The sequence below is a fragment of the Tachyglossus aculeatus genome, chromosome 6 (assembly GCF_015852505.1).
Source record: "Tachyglossus aculeatus isolate mTacAcu1 chromosome 6, mTacAcu1.pri, whole genome shotgun sequence".
Lineage (NCBI taxonomy): Eukaryota > Metazoa > Chordata > Mammalia > Monotremata > Tachyglossidae > Tachyglossus > Tachyglossus aculeatus.
The window spans coordinates 1,980,269-2,003,653 of NC_052071.1; positions in this window are offsets into that span (position 1 = coordinate 1,980,269).

Consider the following 23,385-nt stretch of genomic DNA (forward strand, 5'->3'; position numbering starts at 1 on the left):
GATGGAGATAGTGCAGCGGTGAGATGATGAGGTCAAGGATGTGACCAAGTTGGTGAGTGGTAGAGGTGGGGTGGAGCAAGAGGTTGGCAGCGTCAAGGAGAGATCAATCAATCAATCAATCAATCGTATTTATTGAGCGCTTACTATGTGCAGAGCACTGTACTAAGCGCTTGGGAAGTACAAATTGGCAACATATAGAGACAGTCCCTACCCAATAGTGGGCTCACAGTCTAAAAGGGGAAGACAGAGAATAAAACCAAACATACTAACAAAATAAAATAAATAGGATAGATATGTACAAGTAAAATAAATAAATAAATAAATAAATAAATAGAGTAATAAATATGTACAAGCATATACACATATATACAGGTGCTGTGGGGAAGGGAAGGAGGTAGATGGGGGGATGGAGAGGGGGACGAGGGGGAGAGGAAGGAAGGGGCTCAGTCTGGGAAGGCATCCTGGAGGAGGTGAGCTCTCAGCAGGGCCTTGAAGGGAGGAAGAGAGCTAGCTTGGCAGGGGGTCGACGGCGGGACAGGCGAGAACGAGGTACGGTGAGGAGATTAGCGGTGGAGGAGCGGAGGGTGCGGGCTGGGCTGTAGAAGGAGAGAAGGGAGGTGAGGTAGGAGGGGGCGAGGTGATGGAGAGCCTTGAAGCCGAGGGTGAGGAGTTTCTGCCTGATGCGCAGATTGATTGGTTGCCACTGGAGATTTTTGAGGTGGGGAGTAATATGCCCAGAGCGTTTCTGGAAAAAGATAATACGAGCAGCAGCATGAAGTATGGATTGAAGTGGAGAGAGACACGAGGATGGGAGATCAGAGAGAAGGCTGGTGCAGTAGTCCAGACGGGATAGGATGAGAGCTTGAACGAGCAGGGTAGCGGTATGCATGGAGAGGAAAGGGCGGATCTTGGCAACGTTGCGGAGATGAGACCGGCAGGTTTTGGTGACGGCTTGGATGTGAGCCTGAGAAAAGAGGAAATATGATCCTGGAGAGAAGGTAAGATGCCAGAGCTAGAGATATAGGTTTGTGAGTCATCCGCCAAGAGGTTGTAGGGAAACCATGAAAGAAGATGAGTTAACCTAGGGAATGAATGTAAAGTAAGAGGAGGAAAAGACCTAGACAAAGGCTTGAAAGTGTCCTATGGTTAAAAGGAGAGAAGAGGAAAAAGCAAGAGAAGGCTTCTTCGGAGATGTAAGAGGAAAGTCATAGAAGTCAGAGAAGCAGTGTGGCTCAGTGGGAAAGAGCATGGACTTTGGAGTCAGAGGTCATGGGTTCAAATCCCGGCTCTGCCAATTGTCAGCTTTGTGACTTCTGGCAAGTCACTTAACTTCTCTTTTTAGACTGTGAGCCCACTGTTGGGTAGGGACTGTCTCTATATGTTGCCAACTTGTACTTCCCAAGCGCTTAGTACAGTGCTCGGCACATAGTAAGCACTCAATCCATGTGGATGTTGAAGTCTCCGAGGATCAGCTTGGGCTCGGAAAAGGAGAGAAGGAAGGTGAAGAAGTGGTCAAAATCGTTAAAGAAGTTGAAGGTGGGGCCGGGTGGGGGGGGGGCGGTAGATGACGGCTACAAGAATCTGGACCGGGGGGTAGAGGCGAATAACGTGGGCTCCAAGGGAGGGAAGGAAAGGGAAGGGGGAGGAGGGATAGTGCGAAAGCGTCATTGGGGGGCGAGAAGGAAATAGACACCTCCTCCTTTTCCAGTGAGTCTGGGGGAGTTGGAGAAGAAGGGGCCTCCACTGGAGAAAAGAGCAGAAGAGACCGTGTCGTCCGGAGACAGCCATGTTTCAGTTAGGGCGAGGAGGAGTAGAGACCTGGAAAGGAATAGGTGCAGGATGAAAGGCAGTTTACCTATAACGGAGCGGAGGTTCCAGAGGCCACACTTGGCAGCAGCTTTCAAGGGAGGGGAGGGAGGGGGAAAGGTGTGAGGGGTGGGGAGGGTTTGGATTGGGATGAGCTGGCGGGGGTCTAGGCGGGGAGAGTGGGAAGAGGGGCGGCGATGGGAAAGGAGAACTGGGACGGGGTGGGGAGGGGAGAAGGAGAGGGAGGGGGCTGAGAGGGAGGAGTTGAGGGTCGGCGCTGGTACAGAGGGATCCTGTGTTGGGGGTGAGGGGTAGCGGTGGTCGGGGGGAGGGAAAAAAGTTGGGTGGGAGAGCGGAAGGGGAAGGTTAGAAATGGGAATGGCAGTTGGGAACAAGGGAATTGATAGTTCATGGTGAGTCCTATGGATGGCAGCTCTGGAATAGGGTGGAACTGTTAAGGGGGGTCAGGGAGCGGAGATGCCTGGGGAGAGAAGTGAACATTCAAATAGCATGGGAGGGCTGACTAGGTGCGAATGAGATTGTCGTTAAAGTAACCTGGTGATAACAAGGGCCTATTTCCCGGGGGAGGGGGGAAAATCAGCCAGGTCCTAACCGGGAAGGGGGGAGTGACGGGCTCCTCAAGGATGGTCGCTTAAGCGGTGGGTGGGGGATGGAACCAGGGGACAAAATGACTCACGCACGAGCAAGGGGATACAATGATCCATGAACAAGCAGAGGGACACAATGTTTCACGATCTAGCAGCGGGACACAATGTCCCGCGATCCCAGTTGGCTACCTGGACAGAGTGGAGGTGGCTTCTAGGGGTGAGCGTCGCGATGATAGGGTGTGGGGGCCCACCCCAAGGGACTCGGTGTGGTCGGGCTGGGATGCAGATGCCCGGGTGGGGGTTCGCCAGGAGCCCGGCCGCGGGGCATAAGTGCCTGATAGCAGGCTGCTGGGGGACGGACATACGGAGGGAGGGCGGGTTGGGGAGCACCGTCCGGAGGAAAGTATCCTTCCGGGAGCAGCTGGCCACGAGATGTGACGGTGGGCGGGCGGGCGGGCCTCTCGGGATTGGAGGCCCCGGCTTCAATGGCGGTGCTCTGCGGAGAGGATCCTACTGGGAGCAGCAGGTCCACGCGGTGTGATGGCGGGCGAGCCTCTCGGTAACGGAATTCCGGGCTTCTATGGGGGCTCTCTGTGGAGAGGACCCTTCCGGGAGCAGCAAGGCTGGGCGGTGTGATGGCGGGCCGGCCTCTCGAGAATGGTGTCCCGGGCTTCTGTGGTGGTACTCTGCGGTGAGAATCCGTCCGGGAGCAAGGCCACGCTGTGTGATGGCGGACAGGCCTCTCGGGAATATTACACTATCTAACCCAGCGCTTAGTACAGTGTCCGGCACACAGTAAGAGCCCAACAAATACCGGGGTTATTATTAGTGGCCCAGTTTGAACGCTGCTGAACCTCGCGGATGATGTCACCGACGGTGTCCGGGGTATGCCGGGTAACGAGGTCTCTCGGGCCGAGCCCAGGGCTGGTCCTCCCTGGGGTCCCCCTTTCCGCAACAGTGGATGTCTTCTCTGAGGGGACCCTGAGGTCATCAGGGGACCCCTGAGGCCCGGTTACTTCACAGAGCCTTTCCCTTCACAGTCACAAACGCTCAAGCGGGGACGATGACAGAGAGTGAACGTTCAGAATCTATCTGCAGTCGCTGTCTTCGGTGTTGTACGGCTCCGGTGAGTCTGAGTCTGGTGGGGACTGAGGGGGTGTGAAGGCGAGGGGAAAACACATCTTGCCTGGTTCCTCATGCTGCTGGGTGGAATAATAATCTTAGTAATTGTGGCATTTGCTAGGTGCTTACTATGTGCCGGGCACTGTACTGAGCTCTGGGTTAGATTAAAGCAAATTGGGTTGGACTCAGTCCATTTCCCACGTAGCGAAGCAGCGTGGCTTAGTGGAAATGGCCGGGCTTGGGTGTCAGAGGAGGTGGGTTAGCATCCTGCCTCCGCCACCAGTCTGCTGTGTGATCTTGGGCAAGCTACTTCATTTTTCTGGGCCTCGGTTCCCTCATCTGTCAAATGGGGATGAAGACTGTGAGCCCCACGTGGGGCAACCTGATTACCTTGTAACTACCCCAGTGCTTAGCACAGTGTTCGACACTGTGTAGGAGCTTAGCAAATACCATTATCATCATCATGGGACAGCCTTAAATAATAATAATAATAATGGCATTTGTTTAGTGCTTACTATGTGCAAAGCACCGTTCTAAGATCTGGGGAGGTTGTAAGGTGAACATTTTGTCCCACGGGGGCCTCACTGTCTTAATTCCCATTTTACAAATGAGGTAACTGAGGCACAGAGAAGTTAAATGACTTACCCAAAGTCACACAGCTGACAATTTGAGGAGCCGGGATTTGAAACCATGACCTCTGACTCTAAAGCCCGGGCTTTTTCCACTGAGCCACGCTGCTTAAATCCCCATTTCATGGTAGAAATTTTTCAGATTTCTTTGAGGAAATAAATCCCCTCTCTGTGCCTCTTCAGACAACCTGCAGTTTCTCCAAGAAAATGGCCAGTCTCACAGTTGTGACCTAATTCATGCTGCTGGGATTCTCGGAGGCCCGGGAGCTGCAGCTGGCCCACACTGCTCCATTCCTCCTCGTCTACCTGGCGGCCCTGATGGGGAATCTCCTAACTGTCACCGTCACCGCCCTGCACACCCCCATATACTTCTTCCTCAGGAACCTGTCCATCCTCGACTTCGGCCTCATTTCTGTCACCGTCCCCAAATCCATCCTTAACTCCCTGACTGACCGACGCTCCATCTGTTACTGGGGCTGCGTGGCTCAGATTGTCCTTGTGGCCCTGTTTGCCGCCTCATAGATCTTTGTCCTCATGGCTATGTCCTACGACCGCTACGTGGCCATCTGCCACCCCCTGCGCTATGGAGTCATCGTCGACCGAGGAGTCTGCGTAAGAATGGCTGCCACCTCCTGGCTCAGCGCGGGGCTCTTTGAGGCGATGTACACAGTCGCGACGGTGTCCTTGGGCTTCTCCGGACTCCACGAGGTCCAGCAGTTTTTCTGTGATGTCCGCTCCCTGGTGAAGGCCTCTTGTTCTGGAAACGACCTTGTCATCGATGTCACTGAGGTCATTGGTTCAGGCTTGGGTTTGATCTCCTTCATCTCCATCGTCGTCTCTTACGCGCGCATCTTCCGGGCTGTGTTGAGGATGCGGGCCGCCGAGGGTCGGGCCAAAGCCTACTCCACTTGCCTGCCCCACCTCTTCGTCGTGACTTTATTCGTAGAGAAGGGAATCTTCAGCTACCTCAAACCCGTGTCTGACTCCCCGTCGGCCCTGGATCTGCGGGTATCCCTGTTCTACACCGTGGTGCCCCCTGCCCTGAACTCCCACATCTACAGCCTGAGGAACCAGGACATGAAGGCCGCCCTGGGGAGGGTTCTTGGGGGGGTGTCCTTTCCTCCAGAACAAATGCCCCCTCCCTCTGCCCTGCCAGCGGCCCCCTGAGAGGTTTCCTAGCCCCCTCCCCCTGCACTGATCTCCCTCCCGTCTCTTCTCTCTCTCCTCACCCTTCACCGACCTCCCAGTTTCCACCCACTTCCCTGACCACAGTGGCCATTCTTTTCTTTTTTTATGGTATTGTTAAGCAGTCACTAGGTGCCGGGCATTTTTCTAAATTTTAGGAAAGGACACAGTCCACGACCCAGAAGAGCTCACAGACTTAATCTCCATTTTCCAGATGATAATGATGATGATGGTACTTGTTAATCCCTTACTATGTGTCAAGCACTGTTCTAAATTCTTGATAATCTAACCAGTCCCCGTCCCACGTAGTGCTAATAATCTTAATTCCCATTTTGACAGATGTGGTAACCGAGGCACTGAGAAGTGGCTTGCCCAAGGTCAAACAGGAGGCAAGAGGTAGAGTCAGGATTAGGACCCAGGTCCTTCTGACTCCTGTATCTTGTCAGGCTGAAGTGAGGTCACTGACGTGAAAATGCTTTGGAAAATGCTACGCAAAAATGTAACATATTATTTCCTGTCCTCACTGTGGTGTGACGCCCAGCATATTTCCCTTCCCTCTTTTCAGCCCAACTGGGCCCCTAAAAGGCACAGGGTAGAAAATTTGCAGGACAAAGAAAGGTAGCTCGCCTTTCCCACCCATTTATACCCTCCATTCAAAGCCTTATTGAAGGCTTATCTCCTCCAAGAGGCCTTCCAAGACTAAACCCGCCTTTCCTCTTCTCCCGCTCCCTTCTCCATCTCTCTGACTTCCTCTCTTTATTCATCCCTGTCCTAACCCCACTGTACTTATGTGCATATCTGTAATTTAATTTATTGATATTAATATCTGTCTCCCCCTCTAGGCCGTAAACTTGTTGTGGTCAGAGAATGTGTCCGTTTATTGTTATATTGTTCTCTTCGAAGCGCCTAGTTCAGTGCTCTGCACGCAGTAAGTGCTCAATAAATACGATTGAATGAATCATTGAATGAATGAGTGAATGAACCAAGCCCTCTCCCTTGCCAGCAACTCCCTCCCCCTTCCCATCTGACCTGCCCCCTTTCTTTCTTAATGAAGTCACATCTCCTCCTAGAAACCTCCCCTGACTAAGCCCTCATTTCCTTTTCTCCCACTCCCTTATGTATCACCCTTGCATTGGCTTTTCACTCTTTACGATGATGGTATTTCTCAAGTGCTTACTGTGCACCAAGCACTGTTCTAAGCGCTTGGGTAGATACAAGGTCATCAGGTTGTCACCCCGTGGGGCTCACAGTCTTACTCCCCATTTTACCGATGAGGTAACTTAGGCTCAGAGAAGTGAAGCGACTTACTCCAAGTCACACAGCTGATAAACGGCGGATCCGGGATTAAGAACGCATGACTTCTGACTCCCAAGCCTGGGCTATTTCCACTAAACCCCACCGGTTATTCCCCCCACCCTCAGTCTCACAGAGCTTATGTCCATACCCGTAATTTCTTTATATTAATGTCTGTCTCGCCCTCTGGAGCGAGTTTTTTATGGGTTTCTATAAGTTTTTTATGGGCAGGGATCAATCAATCAATTTTATTTATTGAGCACTTACTATGTGCAGAGCACTATACTAAGTGCTTGGAAGAGTCCAGTACAGCAATATAACAGAGTTGGTAGACACGTTCACTGCCCTCAGTGAGCTTACAGTCTAGAGGAGGAGAGGGACATTAATAATAATAATAATAATAATGATAATAATAATAATAATTTTGGTATTTGTTAAGCACTTACTATGTGCAAAGCACAGTTCTAACAGCTGGGGGGATACAAGGTGATCAGATTGTCCCACGTGGGTCTCACAGTCTTAATCCCCATTTTAAATATGAGGGAACTGAGGCACAGAGAAGTGAAGTGACTTGCCCAAAGTCACACAGCTGACAATTGGCAGAACCGGGATTTGAACCCATGACCTCTGACTCCAAAGCCCTGGCTGTTTCCACTGAGCCACGCACGCTGAATTGCGGATCGCATATGAGTACTGTGGGAAGACTTCCTTGCATAAGGCTTAATCAGGGAAGGCCTCTTGGAGGAGATGTGACCTTCCCGAAGAGACAGGGTCTGAGAGAGGAGAAGATCAAGAACCAGTCCGTGAATCAGGGCCCGTGACAGGAAACGACTAGGGATGTGTTCCTGAATCAGGGTCTGAGAGAGGAAAAGATCAGGGAAAGATCTGGGAATCAGAATCTGAGAGAAGAGAAAATCGGGAAAAGGTCTGGGAATCAGGGTCCAAGAGAGGAGAGGATCAGGGATTAGAGAAGTGGCGTGTTTTAGTGGGCTTGGGAGTCAGAGGTCGTTGGTTCTAATCCCGGCTCTACCTCTTGTCCTCTGTGTGGCCTTGGGCAAGTCACTTCTTGTAGACATTCAGCTTGTATGGACAGGGAATGTGTCTGTTATGTTGTTATATGGTACTCTCCCAAGTGCTTAGTACAGCGCTCCGCACACATTATGCGCTCAACAAATATGATTGACTGGCTGCCTACTGTCCCAAATGCTTAGTACAGTACCTGGCTTATCGTAAACCCTTGACAAATACCATTTTAAACCTCAAAAAATACAGGCTATGCACACAGCAAGTTTTCAAGAAATACTATTGATTGATTGATTTTGTCGTATTTTCCCACATCCTGCCTCTGACCTGAAATACTTTCCCTTGTCACATCTATCAGGTCATGTCAAAGCACTACTGAAGGCTCACCACATCCAGGAGAACTTCCCAGGCTAAGCTCCCTTTTCCTGAGCTCCCCCTCCCCTCCATCGCCCCGATTCACTCCCTTTGCTCTAACCTCCTCCCCGCCCCACAGCACTTGGGTATATATGTACATATTTATAATTGTATTTATTTATATCACTGATATGTATATATCACTAATTCTATACAGCCCGGGACTCCGTTCCCGAGAGGCTCGCCCGCCATCACACCGCGTGTCCCTGCTGCTCCCAGTAGGATCCACTCCGTAGAGCGCCGCCATAGAAGCCCGGGACTCCGTTCCCGAGAGGTCCGCCCGCCCACCATCACACCGCATGGCCACGCTGCTCCCGGAAGGATTCTTTCTGCTGGACGCCGCCGCGAGGGCTGGGGCTCCCCCACCCTCCTTCCTTCCGTCTGTCTGTCCCCCAGCAGCCCGCTATCGGGCGCTTATGCCCGGCGGCCAGGCTCCTGGCGGCCCCCCACCCGGGCATCTGCATCCCAGCCCGACCACACCGAGTCCCTTGGGCTGGGCCCCCACACCCTATCATCGCTACGCTCACCTCTAGAAACCACCTCCACTCTGTCCAAGTAGCCAACTGGGATCGCGGGACATTGTGTCCCGCTGCTAGATCGTGAAACATTGTGTCCCTCTGCATGTTCATGGATCATTGTATCCCCTTGCTCGTGCATGAGTCATTTTGTCCCCCTGCTCCCATCCCCCCCACACCACTTAAGCGACCATCCTTGAGGAGCCCGTCACTCCCACCTTCCCGGTTCGGACCTGACTGATTTCCCCCCTCCCCCGGGAAAAAGGCCCTTGTTATCACCAGGTTACTTTAACGACAATTTCATTCGCACCTAGTCAGCCCTCCCGTGCTATTTGAATGTTCACTCCTCTCCCCAGGCATCTCCGCTCCCTGACCCTCCTTAACAGTTCCAGCCTACTCCAGAGCTGCCATCCATAGGACTCCATCCTCCTCCACCTTCGAGACAAGTTTGCCAAGAGCCCCGGGATTCTGCTTGCCATTAACCTCTTTGACCTGATTTGACTGCCCTATGGACAATTCATAGTCGCTTCTGCATGTTAATTGTTGCTCTCTGCGATGTCATCATCTGCTTATTTTTTGCCATCACATAGTAGTTGTTATCTGCTCTCTGTGACATCATCATCTGCCTATTTTATTATCACCATATCATGTTAATTGTTGACTACCCTCTGTAATGCCATCACCTACTTAAATCTTTGTACTTTGTTATTGCTTCAGCATTTCAATTGTTAACATCCCGCTGTGCTGGCATTTACCTTGCTGACCTCACCATGAAATATCAATTCCCTTGTTCCTAACTGCCATTCCCATTCCTCACCTTCCCCTTCCGCTCTCCCACCCACCTTTTTCCCCTCCCTTTCTCCCCGACAACGGCTACCCCTCCCCTCCAACACAGGATCCCTCTGGAACAGCTCCAACCCTCAACTCCTCTCTTCCAGCCCCTCCCTCCCCTCCTCCCCGTCCAACCCCGTCCCAGTTCTCTTTACCCATCGCCACCCCTCTTCCCACTCTCCCCGCCTAGACCCCTGCCAACTCATCCCAATCCAAACCCTCCCCACCCCTCACACCTTTCCCCCTCCCTCCCCTCCCTTGAAAGCTGCTGCCAAGTGTGGCCTCTGGAACCTCCGCTCCGTTATAGGTAAACTGCCTTTCATCCTGCACCTATTCCTTTCCAGGTCTCTACTCCTCCTCGCCCTAACTGAAACATGGTTGTCTCCGGACGACACGGTCTCTTCTGCCCTTCTCTCCAGTGGAGGCCCCACTCCCCCAGACTCACTGGAAAAGGAGGAGGTGTCTGTTTCCTTCTCGCCCCCCAATGACGTTTTCGCACTATCGCTCCTTCCCCTTCCCTTTCCTTCCCTCCCTTGGAGCCCACGTTATTCGCCTCTACCCCCAGGTCCAGATTCTTGTAGCCGTCATCTACCTCCCCCCCCGGCCCCACCTTCAACTTCTTTAACGATTTTGACCCCTTCTTCACCTTCCTTCTCTCCTTTTCCGAGCCCACGCTGATCCTCGGAGACTTCAACATCCACATGGATATGCCTGGTGACTCCTCTGCCGCCCGTCTTCTATCTCTCCTTGACGCTGCCAACCTCTTGCTCCACCCCACCTCTACCACTCACCAACTTGGTCACATCCTTGACCTCATCATCTCCTACCGCTGCACTATCTCCACCATCACCAACTCTGAAATCCCTCTCTCTGATCATAACCTTCTCACCTGCCTCCTCACCCACACTCCTCTCCCCTGTAAATCTATATTACTACCTCAGAGAAACTTCCTCTCTCTCGACCCCATTCATCTTTCTAAGAGCCTCACACTCCACCTCGCCTCCCTTTCCTCTCTACCCAATCTTGATGATCACATTACTACTCTCAACTATACCCTTTCTACTCAGCCGGACTCCCTCGCTCCCCTTTCCCTTCGTCGCTCTCGTACCATCAACCCACAGCCCTGGATCACTGCCACTCTCCGCCTCCTTCGCTCTTATGCTTGAGCTGCTGAACGCTGCTGGCGAAAGTCTAAACACCATGCCAACCTCGTTCACTTCAGGATTATCCTTTCCTGTCTTAACTCTGCCCTCTCCTCTGCCAGACAAAACTATTTCTCCTCCCTTATTGACACCCATGCCCATCATCTCCGTAAGCTCTTCCGTTCATTTAACTCCCTTCTCGGGCCCCCTGTTCCTCCCTCACCTTCTTCCCTCACCCCCAATGGTCTGGCCTCCTACTTCATTAATGAAATTAAATCCATCTTGTCTGAGCTCCCCAACGTCATTCCTCCCCCTTCTCCAACGCTCTGGCACTCAACCCTCTTCGCCACTCTCCCATCCTTCCCAGCAGTATCCTCAGATGAGATCTCCTTCCTCCTCCCAAGTGCTACTTCAGCCACCTGTGCTTCTGGCCCCATTCCCTCTCACCTTATGAAATCTCTCACTCCGTCCCTCCTCCCCTCCTTAACGTCCATCTTCAACCGCTCACTCTCCACTGGCTCCTTCCCCTCAGCCTTCAGGCCTGCCCACGTCTTCCCATCCAAAATACCCTCTCTTGACCCCACCTCACCTTCTAGGTATCACCCTATCATCCTCCTACCATTCCTCTTCAAAGAACTTGAACGAATCATCTACATACGCTGCCTCGACAACTCTCGCCTCGATCACCACCAATTTGGCTTCTGTCCCCTACATTCCACGGAAACCGCCCTCTCAAAGGGCACCAATGACCTCCTGCTTGCCAGATCCAACGGCTCCTACTCTATTCTAATTCTCCACGACCTCTCAGCTGCCTTTGACACTGTGGATCACCTCCTTCTCCTCAACATGCTATCCAACCTTGGCTTCACAGACTCTGTCCTTTCTTTTTTCTCCTCTTATCTCTCCGGCCGTTCATTCTCCATCGCTTTTGCGGGCTCCTGCTCCCCCTCCCATCCCCCTACTGTAGGGGTTCCTCAAGGGTCAGTTCCTCGGCCCCCCTCTGTTCTCTATCTACACTCACTCCTTTGGTGAACTCATTCGCTCCTACGGCTTCAACTACCATCTCTACGCTGATGACACCCAAATCTACATCTCTGCCCCTGCTCTCTCTCCCTCCCTCCAGGCTCGTATCTCCTCCTGCCTTCCAGACATCTCCATCTGGATGTCTGCCCGCCATCTAAAACTCAGCATGTCCAAGACTGAACTCCTTATTTTCCCTCCCATTCCCTGCCGTCTCCCTGACTTTCCCAACACTGTTGAAGGTATTACCATCCTTCCCGTCTCACAAGCCCACAACCTTGATGTCATCCTCGACTCCGCTCTCTCTTTCACCCCTCACATCCAATCCTTCACCAAAACCTGCCGGTCTCACCTCCGCAACATTGCCAAGTTCCACCCTTTCTTCTCCATCCAAACAGCTACCCTGATCATTCAAGCTCTCATCCTATCCCTTCTGGATTACTGCATCAGCCTCCTCTCCGATCTCCTATCCTCCTGTCTCTCCCCACTTCAATCCATACTTCACGCCGCTGCCCGGGTTGTCTTTGTCCAGAAACGCTCTGGGCGTGTTACTCCCCTCCTCAAAAATCTCCAGTGGCTATCAATCAACCCACGCATCAGCCAAAACCTCCTCTCCCTCGGCTTCAAGGCTTCACCTCGCTCCCTCCTACCTCACGTCCCTTCTCTTCTTCTACAGCGCAGCCCGCACCCTCCACTCCTCTGCCGCTAATCTCCTCGCCGTGCCTCGCCGTGCCTCGTTCTCGCCTGTCCTGCCGTCGACCCCCGGCCCACGACCTCCCCCTGACCTGGAATGCCCTCCCTCCGCACATCCGCCAAGCTAGCTCTCTTCCTCCCTTCAAAGCCCTGCTGAGAGCTCACTTCCTACAGGAGGCCTTCCCAGACTGAGCCCTCTTCTTCCTCTCCCCCAATCAATCAATCAATCAATCGTATTTAGTGAGCACTTACTGTGTGCAGAGCACTGTACTAAGAGCTTGGGAAGTACAAGTTGGCAACACATCCCCCTCCCCATCCTCTCGCTTTACCTCCTTCCCCTCCCCACAGCACGTGTATATATGTACATATGTTTGTACGTATTTATTACTCTATTTATTCATTTATTTTACTTGTACATATTTATTCTGTTTATTTTATTTGGGTATATGTATTGTTTTGCTGTCTTTCTCCCCCTTCTAGACTGTGAGCCCACTGTTGGGTAGGGACTGTCTCTATATGTTGCAAACTTGTACTTCCCAAGCGCTTAGTACAGTGTTCTGCACACAGTAAGCGCTCAATAAATACGACTGACTGAATGAATGAATATTCATTTCTATTGATGGTATTAATGCCTTTTATATGTTTTGAATTGTTTGTCTCCACCCTTCTAGACTGTGAGCCTGTTGTGGGCAGAGAGTGCCTCTATTTGTTGCTGAATTGTACTTTCCAAGCTGTGCTCTGCATGCAGAAAGTGCTCAGGAAATACGACTGAATCAATACCAACTCTACTGTACTCTGCTTGGTAAAGTGTTCTGCATACAGTAATTGCTCAGTAAATACCACCGATTGATTGATTTAGTGGATTGGGAATATGTCTACCTACTCTGTTTTACTGTATTCTCCCAAAAACTTATCACAACCCTCTGCACACAATAAGTACTCAATAAATACGATTAACGATTTGGATGATTGGATCCACCTCTGTGGACAGTCCTGACCAGGAGTATTTCTACAGTTACACCCAGTTTCAGTTTTACAATGCTAGGATCCTTTATGGATTTAGCTCCAGGGGTTATGGAGGGGTGTGGTTGGGATTTGTTGAGGGGTGGGAGGGGAAGGGAAGCAGGGAAACAAGGAATAAATTTGAAAGCCAGGGAGTGGGGTGAGAGGGTTGAAAGGGAGAAAATTTGAAGTTCAGGGGATGAGGAAGGTCAGAAGAGATGGAAAGGGGCAGGGTTAAATGCCATTGATTGATAAATTGATTGGCTACCCGATCACCAGGTCGGGTCATGAGGGAAGAATGACAGGTCAATCAAAGGTGTTTGTTAATAATAATAATAATGATGATGAGCGCTCTGCAGGATGACAATGATGACAGTGCTCTGCACATAATAACAATAATAATGTTAAGCGCTTATTATGTACCAAGCACTGTTCTAAGCACTGGGGTAGATACAAGGTTATCAGTTTGTCCCACGTGGGGCTCACTGTCTTTATCCCCATTTACAGATGAGGTCACTGAGGCCCAGAGCAGTGAAGTGACTTGCCCAAAGTCACACAGCTGATGAACAAAATTTAATTAACAAAATTAAATCCATCAGGTCCGACCTTCCCAAAGTCTCTTCCCCCCCTTCTCCAACCCCCCGGCTCTCAACACTCTCTGCTACTCTCCCATCCTTCCCAGCAGTATCCTCAGAGGAGCTCTCTTCCCTCCTCTCAAGTGCTACTCCGGCCACCTGTGCTTCTGACCCCATTCCCTCTTATCTAATGAAATCTCTCGCTCCATCCCTTCTCCCCTCCTTAACTTCCATCTTCAACTGCTCACTCTACACTGGTTCCTTCCCCTCTGCCTTCAAACATGCCCATGTCTCTCCTATCCTAAAAAAACCCTCTCTTGACCCCACCTCACCTTCTAGTTATCGTCCCATATCCCTCCTACCATTCCTTTCCAAACTCCTTGAACGAGTTGTCTACACGGGCTGCCTAGAATTCCTCAACAACAACTCTCTCCTCGACCCCCTCCAGTCTGGCTTCCGTCCCCTTCATTCCACGGAAACTGCCCTCTCAAGGGTGACCAATGATCTCCTGTTTGCCAAATCCAAAGGCTCATACTCTATCCTAATCCTCCTCGACCTCTCAGCTGCCTTTGACACTGTGGACCACCCCCTTCTCCTCAACACGCTATCTGACCTTGGCTTCACAGACTCCGTCCTCTCCTTGTTCTCCTCTTATCTCTCCGGTCGTTCTTTCTCAGTCTCTTTTGCAGGCTCCTCCTCCCCCTCCCATCCTCTTACTGTGGGGGTTCCCCAAGGTTCAGTGCTTGGTCCCCTTCTGTTCTCAATCTACACGCACTCCCTTGGTGACCTCATTCGCTCCCACGGCTTCAACTATCATCTCTACGCTGATGACACCCAGATCTACATCTCTGCCCCTGCTCTCTCCCCCTCTCTCCAGGCTCGCATCTCCTCCTGCCTTCAGGACATCTCCCTCTGGATGTCTGCCCGCCACCTAAAGCTCAACATGTCCAGACTGAACTCCTTGTCTTCCCTCCCAAACCTTGTCCTCTCCCTGACTTTCCCATCTCTGTTGACGGCACTACCATCCTTCCCATCTGACAAGCCCGCAACCTTGGTATCATCCTCGACTCCGCTCTCTCATTCACCCCTCACATCCAAGCCGTCACCAAAACCTGCCGGTCTCAGCTCCGCAACATTGCCAAGATCCGCCCTTTCCTCTCCATCCATACCGCTACCCTGCTCATTCAAGCTCTCATCCTATCCCGTCTGGACTACTGCACCAGCCTTCTCTCTGATCTCCCATCCTCGTGTCTCTCTCCACTTCAATCCATACTTCATGCTGCTGCCCGGATTATCTTTGTCCAGAAACTCTCTGGGCATATTACTCTCCTCCTCAAAAATCTCCAGTGGCTACCAATCAGTCTGCGCATCAGGCAGAAACTCCTCACCCTCGGCTTCAAGGCTCTCCATCACCTCGCCCCCTCCTACCTCACCTCCCTTCTCTCCTTCTACTGCCCAGCCCACACCCTCCGCTCCTCCGCCGCTAATCTCCTCACCGTACCTCGTTCTCTCCTGTCCCGCCATCGACCCCCAACCCACGTCATCCTCCGGGCCTGGAATGCCCTCCCTCCCAACATCCGCCAAGCTAGCTCTCTTCCTCCCTTCAAGGCCCTATTGAGAGCTCACCTCCTCCAGGAGGCCTTCCCAGACTGAGCCCCTTCCTTCCTCTCCCCCTCGTCCCCCTCTCCATCCCCCCATCTTACCTCCTTCCCTTCCCCACAGCACCTGTATATATGTATATATGTTTGAACATATTTATTACTCTATTTATTTATTCATTTTACTTGTACATATCTATCCTTTTTATTTTATTTTGTTAGTATGTTTGGTTTTATTCTCTGTCTTCCCCTTTTAGACTGTGAGCCCACTGTTGGGTAAGGACTGTCTCTATATGTTGCCAATTTGTACTTCCCAAGCGCTTAGTACAGTGCTCTGCACACAGTGAGCACATAGTAAGCGCTCAATAAATATGATTGATGATGATCCGGGTATATAACCAACGAACTTTGACTCCCCAGCTCGGGCTATTTCCACGGAGCCATGCTGTTTAGCGCCTACTATGTGCCAGACACTGTACCAAGTGCTTGGGAGAGTATAATACAACATAATTAGTGGATATGCTCCTTGCCCTTCCTCCCTAGATTGCAAATTCATTACGGGTAGGGGACGTTTGTACTTATTCTCTTGTTTTATGCTCTCCCAGATGCTTAGGACAGTGATCTGCACATAACAACAATAATAATAATAAATAATAATAATAATAATAATAATAATGGCATTTATTAAGCGCTTACTATGTGCAAAGCACTGTTCTAAGCGCTGGGGAGGTTACATGGTGATCAGGTTGTCCCACGGGGGGCTCATTGTCTTAATCCCCATTTTACAGATGAGGTCACTGAGGCACAGAGAAATTAAGTGACTTGCCCAAAGTCAAACAGCTGACAATTGGCGGAGCCGGGATTTGAACCCATTACCTCTGACTCCAAAGCCCTAAGCTAGCTTTACATAGTAAGTGCTCAATAAATACCATTGATTGATTGATTGTCCGTAACAGGTCTACAGTCTAGACGGTGGGAAATACAGTGTTCTGCACACAGTAAGTGTTCAATAAAAACTTTTGATTGATTTAATTTATATTGACGTAGATGTTGGTCTCCCATCTAGACTGTAAGCTCATTGTGGGCCAGAAACAAGTCTACTTACTCTGTTGTATTGGACTCTCCCAAGAGATTAGTACAGTGCTCTGCACACAGTAAGTGCTCACTATATTCCATTGATTAATTGATCGACTGACTGATAATTGACTGAATACACAATCCTGGGTAATTTGTGTGAAAAATGTCATTGATAGAATTGTTCCTGAGGCAAAATCGATCCCAGCTCAAACTGTTCTGATTTCAGATGTTACTTCCTGGGTCACTCGTGAGACATAAGACTACCAGGCCACCAGGACACCAGGAGAAGTGCCTAGTGGGGTGAGAGCGTGCCTGGGAGTCAGAAGGACTTGGGTTCTAATCCTGGCTCTGTCACTTTTTTGCTGGGTGACTGTAGGCAGGTCACTTCACTTCTCTGGGCTCAGTTCCCTCAACTGCAAAATGGGGATGGAGACTGTGAGCCCTACGTGGAACAGGGACTGTGTCAAACCGGATTACTTTGAATCTACGCCAGTGCTTAGTACAGAGCCCGACACGTAGTAAGCGCCTAACAAATACCATAAAAAACGTCCGGGCTGACTGACTGCTTTGGTCTGCGGAAACGAGGGTCTCCTGCTTACCACGCTTAGTTCATTCATTCAATCGTATTTATTGAGCGCTTGCTGTGTGCAGAGCACTGTTCTAACCGCTTGGAAAGTGCAATTTGGCAACAGGTAGAGACAATCCCTACCCAACAACCAGCTTGATGAATTTGCCCTCCCAAGCATCATGTAGAAGGAATAATCAATCAATCAATCAAGCATTAATTGAGTGCTTACTATGCGCACAGCACTGTACTAAGCATTTGGGAGAACATAGTGTAACAGAATTAGCACTTTCCCTGCCCACAACGAGTTTAGAGACTAGATGGGGGAGAATGCACACTAAGGTGTAAAGATCCCTAATCAGTGAGAAGCAGTCTGGCCTAATGAGTAGAGCACGGGTCTGAGAGGCAGAGGACCTGGGTCCTAATCCCGGCTCCGCCACTTACCTGCTGTGTGACCTTGGTTGTCACTTCACTTCTCTGTGCCTCAGTTCCCTCATCTGCCAAATGGGGATTCAATCCCTGTTTTCCCTATTACTTAGACCGTGATCTCCATGTGGGGCTGGATTATCTTGTATCAGCCCCAGCACGTGGTAGAATGCCACTTAACAAATGCCACTGTTCTTAGAAGTATCATTACTCATCCTGGGTTCATTTACCAGTGTCCACCATCAGTCTGACGGGGGGAATGGACATTTTCTCTTCAAGATGGAAGACGTTTCCCCAAGGAGAAGACCCAGGGCGGCCTTTACGTCCCGGTTCTTCTGGCTGTAATTGAGGGGGTTCAGGGTGGGGGGAAACCACAATGTAGAACACGGATGGACACCAGCAGGTCCAGAGCTGAGGAGGAATCTGAGGGTAACTTCAAGAAAGCACAGAAACAAGTCATGATAAAGAGAGTGACGACTGTGAGGTGAGGCAGGCAGGTGAAGAAGGCTTTGGCCTGGCCCTTGGCGTCCGGCATCCTCAGCACGGCCCGGAAGATGTGCACGTACGAGACGACGATGACCACGAAGCAGAGCAAAGCCAAGCAAATTGCCACGGCGACGTTAACGTCAATGGCGACGTGTGTCTCGGAGCAGGAGATCTTCAGCAGCGACGGGGCAGCGCAGAAGAATTGAGTGAAGGCGTTGGACCCGCAGAAGCTCAAGGAGAAGGTCGAAGCCGCAAACACGACTCCCATCAGCCCCCCGCTGAGCCATGAGGCGGCGACCATCTTCCCACAGGCCGCTGGGACCCTGATGACCTTGTAGTGCAGGGGGAGGCAGATGGCGGCATAGTGTTCATAGGACAAGGCGGTGAGGACGAAGTACACAGAGCTGGTAAACAGGATCACCAGACAGACCTAAGCCGCACAGCCCAGGGAGGAGATGGAGTGGCACTGCACCAGAGAGACGACAATGGATTTGGGGACGGTGACGGAAACGAGGTAGTAGTCAAGGACGGACAGGTTCCTGAGGAAGAAATGCATGGAGGTGTGGAGGCGCCCGTCGAGGGTGGTAACGGTGACGATGAGGAGATTCCTCGTCAGGGTCACCAGGTAGACCACAAGGAACAGCGCGTCCTGGACCAGCTCCAGCTCCCGGATCGCAGAGAATCCCAGAAGGAAGAATCCCATCACCATAGAGACAGCGGTGACGTCCGGTGGGATTCATTCATTCTTTCAGTCGTATTTATTGAGCGCTTACTGTGTACAGAGCACTGTAGTAAGCGCTTGGGAAGTACAAGTTGGCAACATATAGACACGGTCCCTACCCAACAACGGGCTCACAGTCTAGAAGGGGGAGACAGACAACAAAACAAAACATGTGGACAGGTGTCAAGTCATCAGAATAAATAGAAATAAAGCTAGATGCACATCATTAACAAAATAAATAGAATAGTAAATATGTACAAGTAAAATAAATAGAGTAATAAATATGTACAAACATATATGCAGGTGCTGTGGGGAGGGGAAGGAGGTAGGGTGGGGGGATGGGGACGAGGAAAGGAAAAAAGGGGCTCAGTCTGGGAAGGTCTCCTGGAAGAGGTGAGCTCTCAGCAGGGATTTGGAGGGAGGATGAGAGCTACTTGGTGGATGTGTGGAGGGCGTGAATTCCAGGACAGGAGGAGAACGTGGGCCGGGGGTCGATGGCGGGACAGGCGAGAACGAGGTACAGTGAGGAGGTTAGCGGCAGAGGAGCGGAGGGTACGATCTGGGCTGTTAAAGAGAGAAAGGAGGTAAGGTAGGAGGGGGCGAGGTGATGGAGAGCCTTGAAGCTGAGAGAGGAGTTTTGCTTGATGCGTAGGTTGACTGGCAGCCACTGGAGATTTTTGAGGAGGGGAGTAAGATGCCCAGAGCGTTTCTGCACAGAGATGATCTGGGCAGCAGCGTGAAGTATAGACTGAAGTGGGGAGAGACAGGAAGATGAGAAATCAGCGAAGAGGCTGATGCAGTAATCCAGTCGTGATAGGATGAGAGATTGAACCAGCAAGGTAGCGGTTTGGATGGAGAGGAAAGGGTGGATCTTGACGATGTTATGAAGTTGAGACCGGCAGGTTTTGGTGACGGATTCGATGTGAGTGGTGAATGAGAGAGCGAAGTCGAGGATGACACCAAGGTTGCGGGCTTGTGAGACGGGAACGATGGTAGTGCCATCTACAGTGACGGGAAAGTCAGGGAGAGGGCAGGGTTTGGGAGGGAATATAAGGAGTTCAGTCTCGGGCATATTGAGTTTTAGATGCTTTTAGGCATCGTGTGATAGAACCTAATTGCAGAAAGGGGATCGATCAATCGACCAATCATATTTATTGAGCACTTACTGTGTGCTGAGCACTGTACTAAGCCCATGGGAGAGTACAGTATAAACTGTAACAGCTTGTAGACACGTTCCCTGCCCACAGTGATCTTATAGACTTGAGGGGGAGACACACATTAATATAAATGATATAATTATAATATAATCATTAATTATATATCTCTATATATAATTACAGTCTAGAGGAGTCAATCAATCAGGTATTTATTGAGCTCTTACTGTGTGCACAGCACTGTACTAAAACCTTTGTCGAGAACAAGAAAATAGGGTTGGTAAACACACTCCCTGCCCAAAGTGAGCTTAAGTTCAAGAGGATACATGAACAAGTAATGAAACACGCATTCAAAAAGATTTTTATTTCAGGAGGAAGCCAAGGAGAAGCAGTGTGGCCTGATAGAGCAGAAATCAGAAGGACCTGAGTTCTAATCCTGCCTCCTCCACTTGTCTGCTGTGTGACCCTGGGCAAGTGACTTCACTTCTCTGGGCCACTTTAAAATGCAGACTAAGACTGTGAGCCCTATGTGGGACAAGGGCTAGGTTTAACCAGATTAGCATGTATCTCTCCAGTGCTTATTTCAGTGCCTGGAACACGGTAAGCACTTAATAATAATAATAATGATGGTATTTGTTAAGCGCTTACTACGTGAAAAGCACTGTTCTAACAGATACCAGAGAATGGTTGGAGGAATGAAATCTAAGAGGGCCTCGCTTTTGACGGAGCCTGTCCAAAGGAGCAGGGGGAGGTCAGGGAAGAATGAACACTGTATGACCTCCCAGCTCTCTTCCAGCGCTTAGAACAGCTCTTGGCACATAGTAAGCCCTTAACAAATACCAACATTATTATTATTACTTTCCCCTCTGGTGACCAGTATCACAGAAGCCATCTTAGGTCTGGTACAGGATCCAATTTAGGATGCAACAAGGGGTGGCCATTTTGGAGTAGAAGTAATCAATCATCCCCTCTCAGGGTCACACCTGGATAATTTCCAGTCCTCTACCAGTCTCGACTACGGGAGGGAGAGTCAGGCAGAAGCATTTCCATTCGTCGTTTGGGCAGTGGCGAGCGAGTGGCAGGCAATCTGTTATAGGTCAAAGCTCACCTGTGCTGGGCAGTAGCGGCATGGGGGAGAGTCGAGGGTGGAGACGAAAGCTTACTGCACGGAAGGAGGTGATGGTAAACCACTTCCGGATTTTTACCAAGAAACCTCTATGGATACATCACCATAACGATTGCAGATGGAGATGGGGGGAGATGGGAGAGATACTTTCATAGCATCGCTATGGGTCGGAGATGACTCAACGGCATAAGACGGACAGTAATCAATCAATCAATTAATCGTATCGATTGAACGCTTATGATGTGGAGAGCACTGTACTAAGCACATGGGAGAGTACAGTATAACAGAGTTGGTAGACATATTCCCTGTACACAATGAGGGACAGTCTAGAGTGTGAGACAGACAATATAAATAAATAAGTAAATAAATATCAGATATGGACATAAGGCTTTGAAAGCTGGGAGAGTAATTGTCTGTTGGACATGAAGAGGGAGGGGATTCCAGGTCAGAAGGAGGACGTAAGTGAGGGGTCGACAGTGACGTAGACGAAATGGAGGTGCAATGAGTAATCTGGCATTAGAGGAGAGAAGTGGGCAGGCTGGGGTATAGTATGACAACAGGGTGGTGACGTAGGAGGGGGAAAAGTGATGTGGAAAGGTTTATTTGTCCCTTAGCAAATGGGTCTTACTCAAAGTTCTCCTCAGAGTGGACTTCATATCCCGGTTCCTCAGGGCCATCCCCTCACACCCAGTGCACTCCACAGGGTGGCCTGCCCTCTTCCTCAGGACCATCCTCTCGTGCTCAGCCACCTCCCCGAGGTGGCCTTCATGTGTGCCCGTTCCTCAGGACTATCCCCTCACAGCCAACCCCCTCCCGAGGGCGGCTTGCAGGTCCCTGTTTCTCAGAGCCATCCTGTCATACCAAGTCCCCTCCCCATGGAGGCCTTCGTGTGTCCCACTTCCTCAGGACCACCCTGTCACACCCAGCCCCCTCCCCAAGGCGGACTTCGTGTCCCGGTTCCTCAGGCTGTAGATGAGGGAGTTCAGGGTGGGGGGCACTATGGAGTAGAACACGGACACCAGCAGGTCCAGGGTCGAGGGGGAGTCTGAAACGGGCTTGAGGTAAGCCTAGGCTCCGGTCGAGAGGGAAAGGGTGACGACGGCGAGGTGGAGCAGACAGGTGGAGAAGGCTTTGGTCCGACTCTCGGTGGATGGGAACCTCAGCACGGCCAAGAAGATTCAGACGTAGGAGACGAAGAGAGAGACGAAGGAGACAAAACCAAAGCTGACACCCACGTCCACGCTGACGTCAATTACAACGTGCGTTTCCGAGCGGGAGACCTTCAGTAAGGAGGGGACGTCGCAGAATAACTGTCGAATCACGTTGGACTCGCAGAAGCTTAATGTGAACGTCCCGGTAGGGTACATCACCCCGAAGAGCCCCACGCTGAGCCAGGGGGCGGTCACCATCTTCCCAAAGGCCCCTCCGTCCATGATGAGGTAGTAGCGCTGGGGGTGGCAGATAGCAGTCGTAGCACATCGTCATGAGGAGGGACAGCTCTGAACAGCGAAGAAAACCACTAGGAAGACCTGGGCAGCACAGCCCAGGAGGGATATTTCTCTATGGTCGGCCAGGGAGTTGTGGATGGATTTGGGGACGGTGACGGAGATGCAGCAGAGGTCGAGGACAGACAGGTTCTTGAGGAAGATGTACATGGGGGTGTGGAGGACGGTGACGGTGACGATGAGGAGATTCGCCGTCAGGGCCACCAGGTAGACCAGGAGGAACAGCGCGGCCTGGGCCAGCTGCAGCTCCCGGACCTCCGAGAATCCCAGCAGGAGAAATCCCGTCACTGTGAAGACGTTGGCCATATCTGATGGGATGACTTTAGGCATCTTGTGGTAGGACTTTAGACCATCAATCAATCGATCAATCAATCAATCGTATTTATCGAGAGCTTACTTCCTGCAGAACGCTATGCTAAGCCCTTGGGAAAGCACGCTAAAAACGGCGTAACAGACACATTTCCTGCCCACAGTGAGCTACCGTTATGGAGTGGGGGACAGACATTTTTGCAAAGAATGATTTACAGATATGACCATAAATCCTGTGGGACTGAGAGAGGGGTGAATAAAGATAAGGATGAAAACACTCAGAGAGAAGTTTCGAGATTTAAAGCTCATTATGGGATGGGAACATTTCTGCTAATTCTGCTGTGTGGCCTTCGACAAGTCACTTCACTTCTCTATGCCTCAGTTACCTCATCTGTAAAATGGGGATTAAGACTGCGAGCCCCATGTCAGGCAGGGACAATGCCCAACCCAATTTGCGTGTATCTGCTTTGCTTAGTACAGTGCCTGGCACGTAGAAATCGCTCAACAAATACCACAATTGTTATTATCAATTCTGTTGTATCTTTCTCTTCCGAGCATTA